The 7,533-nt window shown below is 35.4% G+C and overlaps 1 pseudogene; it reads right to left on the bottom strand.

Annotated features, from left to right (window-relative positions):
• Positions 1–336: 336 nt before the first annotated feature.
• On the bottom strand, positions 337–1,005 carry LOC145802246 (secreted RxLR effector protein 161 pseudogene; annotated as a pseudogene).
• Positions 1,006–7,533: the final 6,528 nt, after the last annotated feature.

Raw genomic sequence — 7,533 nt, 5'->3', positions numbered from 1 at the left:
CGGCACCACCTCCTACACTTACATAGGTAAGCATACTGAGAATATTCCTGTAATTTACAATACCCTAACAACCCAGTTGTAAGCTTATTAAGAGTTTGCTAACTCATCCTCTTTTTTTTTATATTACAGGTACCAAGCACTTCAACCTTTTGATGAAAATGAAATAAAACCTAGTGCTTGCAATCATGACATATGGTGTACTTGGGCTCATTCAACTTAAGACTTGATGTTTCTTCAAGCGTTAAGTCGAGTTTCCACCAAAAGTGATTATGTTAAGTGGACTTAAGACCCGTCCCGTTTGATGTTTTCCACACCAAATCCTTTGCAGTCCCTTTGTTAAGTGGTCAGCCAAGTTTCACTTGACTTTACATGACCAATGGTAATCACACCTTTTATGATTAATTGTCTGACACAACTATGTCTCAGTCCTATATGCTTGGACTTTCCATTATAGACATGGCTATAGACCTGTGATAGAGTTGTTTCACTATTACAATGCAAAGATATTGGTGACATAGGTTTTGGCCATAACTTAATCTTTGACAAGAGATTCCTTAGCCACTCTGCCTCTTTGCTACAATAAGCCAATGTTACAAACTTAGACGCCATGGTTGAGTTTGTTATGCATGTTTGCTTCTTAGAACCCCAGGAGATAGCTCCTCCAACAAGAGTAAAAATCCAACCACTCGTAGACGAATGATCCTCACGGTCAATTATCCAACTAGCATCCGTGAATCCTTCTAGGACTGCTGGATAGCCATTATAGAATATTCCATAGTCTATTCTTTTCCTCAAGAATCTAAGTATTCGATTAACAACATGCCAATGCACACTACTGAGATTACTAGTATATCTACTAACTTTTTCCATTACAAATGCAATATTAGGTCTAGTGCAAGTCATGGCATACATTAGGCTACTTATTACTCTTGAGTATTCTAGCAGATTAACAGCTCTTCCAGTATTAGGATACAATTTTAAATTTGAATCAAAAAGTGTAGACATGGGTATACAATTATATTAAATTTCTTAAGAATTTTCTCAATATAGTGCGACTGGGTAAAAATCAAATTATTGTTCTCTCGTTTGATCTTAATACCCAAAATTACATCAGCCAAGCCCATGTTCTTCATACTAAAGCTAGATGACTAGAAACTTTTAGTACTGTCAATAACATCATTGTTAGTACCAAAAATAATCATGTCGTCTACATACAGACATATGATTACACCTCTATTACCAATAAACTTACTATACACACACTTATCAGATTCATGTATCCTAAAACCATTTGACACAATTACTTTGTCAAATTTCTCATGCCATTATTTTGGAGCTTGTTTCAGTCCATATAGTGACTTACCGAGTTTACACACTTTATGTTCTTGACCCTGTACAACAAATCCTTTTGATTGTTGCATTGCATGTAGATTTCCTCATCTAACTCTCCATTTAGGAAAACAGTCTTAACATCTATTTGATGGATTTCAAGCTTGTAGATTGAGGCTAAAGCAATCAATACTCGAATGGTGGCGATACTGGCCACCAGAGTATATGTATCAAAATAATTGATACCCTCATTTTGAGTAAACCCCTTAGCAACTAATCTTGCTTTGAACTTGTCAATTGTGCTATCAACTTTCATCTTCCTCTTCAAAAACTATTTCCAATCAATTGGTTTGGATTTAGGTGGCAAATCTGCAAGTATCCAAGTATTATTACCCATGATAGAATCCATCTCATCAGTTCTTGCTTTCTAGAAAGCAACATCTTGAGACTTCATAGCTTCTTCAAAGGTTAATAGATCTAAATCCACATTTAAAGAAAGCATTGTTTGTTTACAATAAGCATCCCTTTCTACTAGGTAAACAATGAAGTCAAGGACAAAAGACTTTTCAGTCATAGCCCTCTTACTCCTCCTTAGCTCAACAAGCTCATCAGGTTCATTAGGCTCAATGAGTTTATTTCGTTCATTTTCCTTTATAGACATCAAAGGAGTTGATTCATTTCCTTGATTAGAATCCAACATTGGAATGGTTGTGGAACGATTCTCATAAAATAGCACATCACATGATTCAATGATGGTATTTATTTTTATTGAACCATTGGGTTCTATTACTAGAAACCTATATGCTTTGCTATGAATAGCATATCCAAAAAATATGTATTCAATTCCCTTTTCACTTAATTTCTTCTTTTTAGGTTTAGGCAATCTGATTATTGCTCTACTGCCCCAAATTTTCAAGTAACCTAGATTAGGTTTTTTTGTTTTTCTAAAATTCATGAGTAACATTTCCTCCTTTGAGATGAATTCTATTGAGTATGTGATAGGCAGTGAACAAGGTTTCACCCCAAAAACTAGAACTTAAACTGGAATAAGAAAACATAGCATTAATCATTTCTATTAATGTCCTATTCTTTCTTTCAACTACTCCATGTTACTGTGGTATATAGGGTGCAGACTTCTCATGACTAATACCAACATTTTTACAATATTTTAGAAAATGGCATTTACCACCTCTATCAGACCTAAGTCTCTTTATTTTGACATTATACTAATTTTCTACTTCTGTCTTAAAAATCTTGAATTTATCAAGCATTTTATCTTTTGAATGCAAAAAATAGATATGATAGTACTTAGAAAAATCATCAGTGAATGTTACAATATATTTCTTACCACCTCTAGTGGGGGTACTATGTATGTCACATACTCTATGCATAAGTTCAAGCAAAGATGTGGTTCTATCTACTTTAGGAAATGGAATGCAAGTAATTTTAGATTGCACACAAAAATTACATTTTTCAAACATGTCAATGTCATACTTAGGAATTAAATCTAAATTAACCATATCATGCGTTTTCCTAGTATTAACATGACCTAAATGAGCATACCATAAAGAAAGAGAATCAACAATATAAGCAAAAACAAATGTATTATTGATAACGTTAAGTGCGAACAGTCCCTGATACTTGTAGCCTCCCAAGAAGAATCCCATCCTTAGATAGGACAAATTTGTCCGACTCAAATACTAATTTGAAACCATGCTTATTAAGTAGTGTAACTTCCCGAAATAATAACAAAAACTCTTCTCATAGTATTCCTTATAATTTATCAATAACATTGTAATTAATATTCCCTTCATAATCCTTGTTCTTACAAAAGTTGGCATATGCATTATACATTCATAAATCTTAGACCCTGAATCTATAGCATATGACATATATACGTGAATTGAAATAAAAGAAAGTTCAAGTAAGATTTATGCTCTAATGGTTACATCTTTCAAAGTCCATGCTTGAGCACAACAAAATGAGTTCAACTCAATACAGTTAAACCCAAGGCTTATACAAAATAATTAAATCCAATAAATAAATTAAAAAAAACTCCTGGCTCCAAGTACTACAAAGCTATGTTCTTGGTGGAGGTATATCATCAGCACCTGAAAGTTGTTTTATACGTAGGGTGAGCTAAAGCCCGATAAAGATATTCTAACACAATATATTAGGGGTGGACGCAGGTCGGTTGCGGCCACGGAACCTCCAATCCGCCATCCGTCCTCCAGATTGGCGGATTGGATAAAATCAATCCGCATCCGTCCGCCAATCCGGCAAATGTGGATTGAGCGGATTGACGGTTTGGCGGATGGATGCGAATTGGTTTGGCGGTTTAAAATTTTATAAATTTTTAACATAATTCAACTTGTGCACTTCCTCAAAAAAAAAAAAAAAAGAAGAAAGTATTACAGTTAATGACTTAAAAAAATATTACAATCACTACATGCCTCATCCAAAGCAAGAAAGTTTGAAACTTTAGAATATCACAATCACAGCATGCCTCATCCACATAAAGTATTATAATCTGTGGTTCTTAAAATATAAAAACAATTCAAACCAGCAAAACCATAAATAGAACAGTAGTAGAGATTGTATGTTACATCTATATCTGTTTTTTAAAACAAAAACCAACCAGCATATATCATATTTTCAATTTATTATTTTTAAAGATGGATTTAAAAACAAAACAAATATAGATAAATAATATGTTTATTTTTTTCAATTCAAAAAAGATATTCAAGTTGAAAACTTTTTTCAACAGAATATTTAAACTCTTTTTTAATTGAAAACACAAACAGAATATTTAAACAAACTGAAAACACAAAGTTTTATAAATTACTAGGGGTGCTTGCGGTTTGGTGGTTCAGTTGTGGCCAAAGGAATCTCAAATCCGTCATCCGTCCGCCAGATTGGCAGATTGAAGAAAATCAATCCGCAACCGTCCGCTCGTTATCACGCATCCGTCCAAAATGCGGCGGATCGGTTCGGTTCGGTCGGTTTTGGTGGATCGGTAAATCCGCTGCTCACCCCTACAATATATGAATCTTAACGAAGTCATAAGTTGAATGCATATGCAATGCCATTTGTCAAACATTTCACATTTCCATCTCAAAACAATGCAATGCCAGATTATATAACAATTCATGAAAATAACCTTTATATCAGAAAACAGGGTCGTGGATACAAAACACCGAGAATCTCTAGGTATGTGTCTGCCAGTAGGTTATACAAGCACTACCAAAGCCATTTTACCGGTACTAACCAGAAGGATTGGTACCTAACCGCGCGGGTTTCTAGACTTTTACCATGGACACACATGCCAACATAATAACCACAACCACACCCCCTAACCAGATTCACCAAGGTATTCACCCATTTTTCTCAAAACAATGCATTTTCAAAGTTTAAATATGCAACAATGCTCACTATAAGATGTATGAGTAATTAGTTTTAATTCACCTAATTCTCATGCAATTTCTATAAAAATCAAAGCTATCTTCCACCGATAGCCCAAAATAGATATTTCTATTCAACAGATAAATTCCAACAACAGATATAATCTCATCATTTTCAAATGGGAGTGATATCACATATCTAATTCCACCATCATCATCAACATACACATTCGTTCCATTCTTTCAAAACCCAACATCATTTTCCATTATTTTTTCATAAACCATTTATCCATGATTTTAGAACGAAACCTCATTTACTTTCAAAAATCAATTTTGAGTAAAGAAATCCACCACTTTAACATATCTCAACCATTAACACATCCCCACAACCTTTCATAAGAACCTATTTGAAAATCCCTATTTTATATTTAAATTTCAAATCCTAGGTTTAACCCAAAATCCCTAAATTACTAGATTATTTCAATGAGCAAGTAACTAAGGTAAAAATCATGCCAAAGGTTGAAGAAATCCGTACCTCAAAGCTAAAAGACAATAGAGAGCAAGAGTTAAAGTTTGGTGGAGGCGAAAATGATAACTCCTCCGATTAGAACGAAGCCCTCGACATGCTCTATCTTTTTCTCCAAGGAGCTATGGTGGAGAAATCAATGGATTTGGAGTATTTGGGACTTGAAATCAAGAACTAGAGAGAGAGAGAGAGAGAGAGAGTGAGTGAAAAACTTAGGATTTTGAAATGTTTAAGAGAAAGGAATGAAAAAGTGATCCAAAAGTCCCTTTTCCTGAACTGATATACACGCAGACTACTCGAGTGACCAAAACACCGCTCAAGCGACAGACACAATAAGTGACACTGCTTGAGTAACCAAAGTCACTGCTCGAGTGCACAATGACCCCCTCCTAGAAGTTTTACAGATTAAAGAAGACTGCTTGAGCGCAAGAAAGACCGCTTGAGCGAAAAACACCCTACTCCTAGAAGTTTTGCAGACCTGCAAAAATACTGGGAGATCTCAAAGACCGCTTAAGCGCAAGAAAGACCGTTCGAGCGAACAAGCAAAAATCTGGACAATAACTCTTTTGAAAAACTAACTCCAAACCTGTTTCAAACACAATAACAACTCCCAAACAGCCCAACTCACTAGAAACAAGATGCAAATGAAATGAGTAACAGTTACGGATGTGGATTCTCGAATTCGAAAGCAAGAAATGGGTTAGGTTTAAACTAGAATCGTTATAAGTAGGCTTCCAGATATAAGGTTTTTCTTGACATCAGGTACATGATAAATATCACTAAGACTTAAGGCTTTTCCAGGTGTGAACTCCAGATCCACCGTCCCTTTGCCTTTAATAGTAGCAGTTAAAGAGTTGCCCATGTAGAGAACTATTCCATCACTCACTTGTTCAGAAGTGGTGAAAAGGCTCTTGTTGTTGCAGACGTACCTCGTTGCTCCTGAGTCAATCCACTAGTTACCAGCATCTTTGAGCATGTTCACCTTGGATACAACAGCAACGAACTTGTTTTTGGCATTTGATGCTTCTGACTTCTTCTTGTATGACCGACATTCATGTTTGAAGTGCCTTGGCTTGCCACAATACCAGCAAACACCTTTCGGCTTCTTAGCATCTTTCTTAGGATGGGGGTCGCGTTTACGCTTCTCTTTGTTGAACCTCTTATCATCATCCACTATATGGATCTTGGAAGTTTGAGTCAATTGGTTATCTTTGCTTTCAAGAAGTCTTGGCTCTTCCTCAACTCGAAGGTTGAGCCAATTCCTCTAAAGTAAGATCTTCCTTTTTGTGTTTCAAGGTTATCTTAAAATCTTTCCAAGAAGATAGTAGTTTCTCTATTATAGATGAAACTATAATAGATTCATCCATGTTCATATTCTTTTGTCGAAACTGACTTAGAATATGTTGGATCTCATGGAATTGTTCCATAGTGGGCTTTGTATCAATCATAGTAAAACGCATAAAATTACTAGCAAGAAATTTCTTACTGGTGGCATCTTTGGTGAGATACTTTGACTGCAATATGTCTAAGAGTTGCTTTACCATTTCCAGATATTGATACACATCGAACATAGAGTCTGACAGTGCATTCAGAATGTGTCCTCGACAAATATAGTCTTCATTCTCCCCTTTGGTTTTGGTATGGGTTTGCTCCACCATCTCATCTTCTTGCTTCGCCAAATAGGGGGTAGTCAGCACATAAACCACTTTGAGAGTAGCAAATAGGAAGTGCATTTTCTTTTGCCAGTGTCAGAAATTTCCTCTAAATCGGTCAAGCTTAATGAATCTTGAGTCATTTTCTGAATAGACATTGCCATATAGAAATATTGTCCTTAGATTATTGGAACAATTCATTTTGAATTCTTAAGTTGGTAATCTTCAGGTTTTCAAAACTTGATGATGATCTTGTCTATATAGAACAGAAAATTGTTGCTTCAAATTGCGTTACTTAGTCGTTTTCTTAAAGACAAAATTTGCACCCACCAAAAGGTGTGCAAGGGGTTACAGTAAATTCACTTTCAAGATACAATGAAGGCTAATCTAAGGATCAAGTCTACCGATATTTACACTGACGATAGTAGATCAGAATACTCTTGATATAATCGAGAAAATCAAGACACAGATAATCAAGTTTACAGAATTTGATTACTAGTAAGAAAAGTAGAAACTTGCTGTAGACACCCCATTTTTGACCGACCTTAAGACTCAGACGTCATCGTTTGTGCACACGATGATTGCGCATGTTTGTGCTTGTTTCGAGTGCCTGAAGTTCTCGGCT

The sequence above is a fragment of the Camellia sinensis genome, chromosome 11, assembly GCF_055761805.1.
Source record: "Camellia sinensis isolate YWXY chromosome 11, ASM5576180v1, whole genome shotgun sequence".
Classification (NCBI taxonomy): domain Eukaryota; kingdom Viridiplantae; phylum Streptophyta; class Magnoliopsida; order Ericales; family Theaceae; genus Camellia; species Camellia sinensis.
Note: the sequence above shows the minus strand (reverse complement) of the source record. Positions and strands in the feature narration are given on the sequence as shown.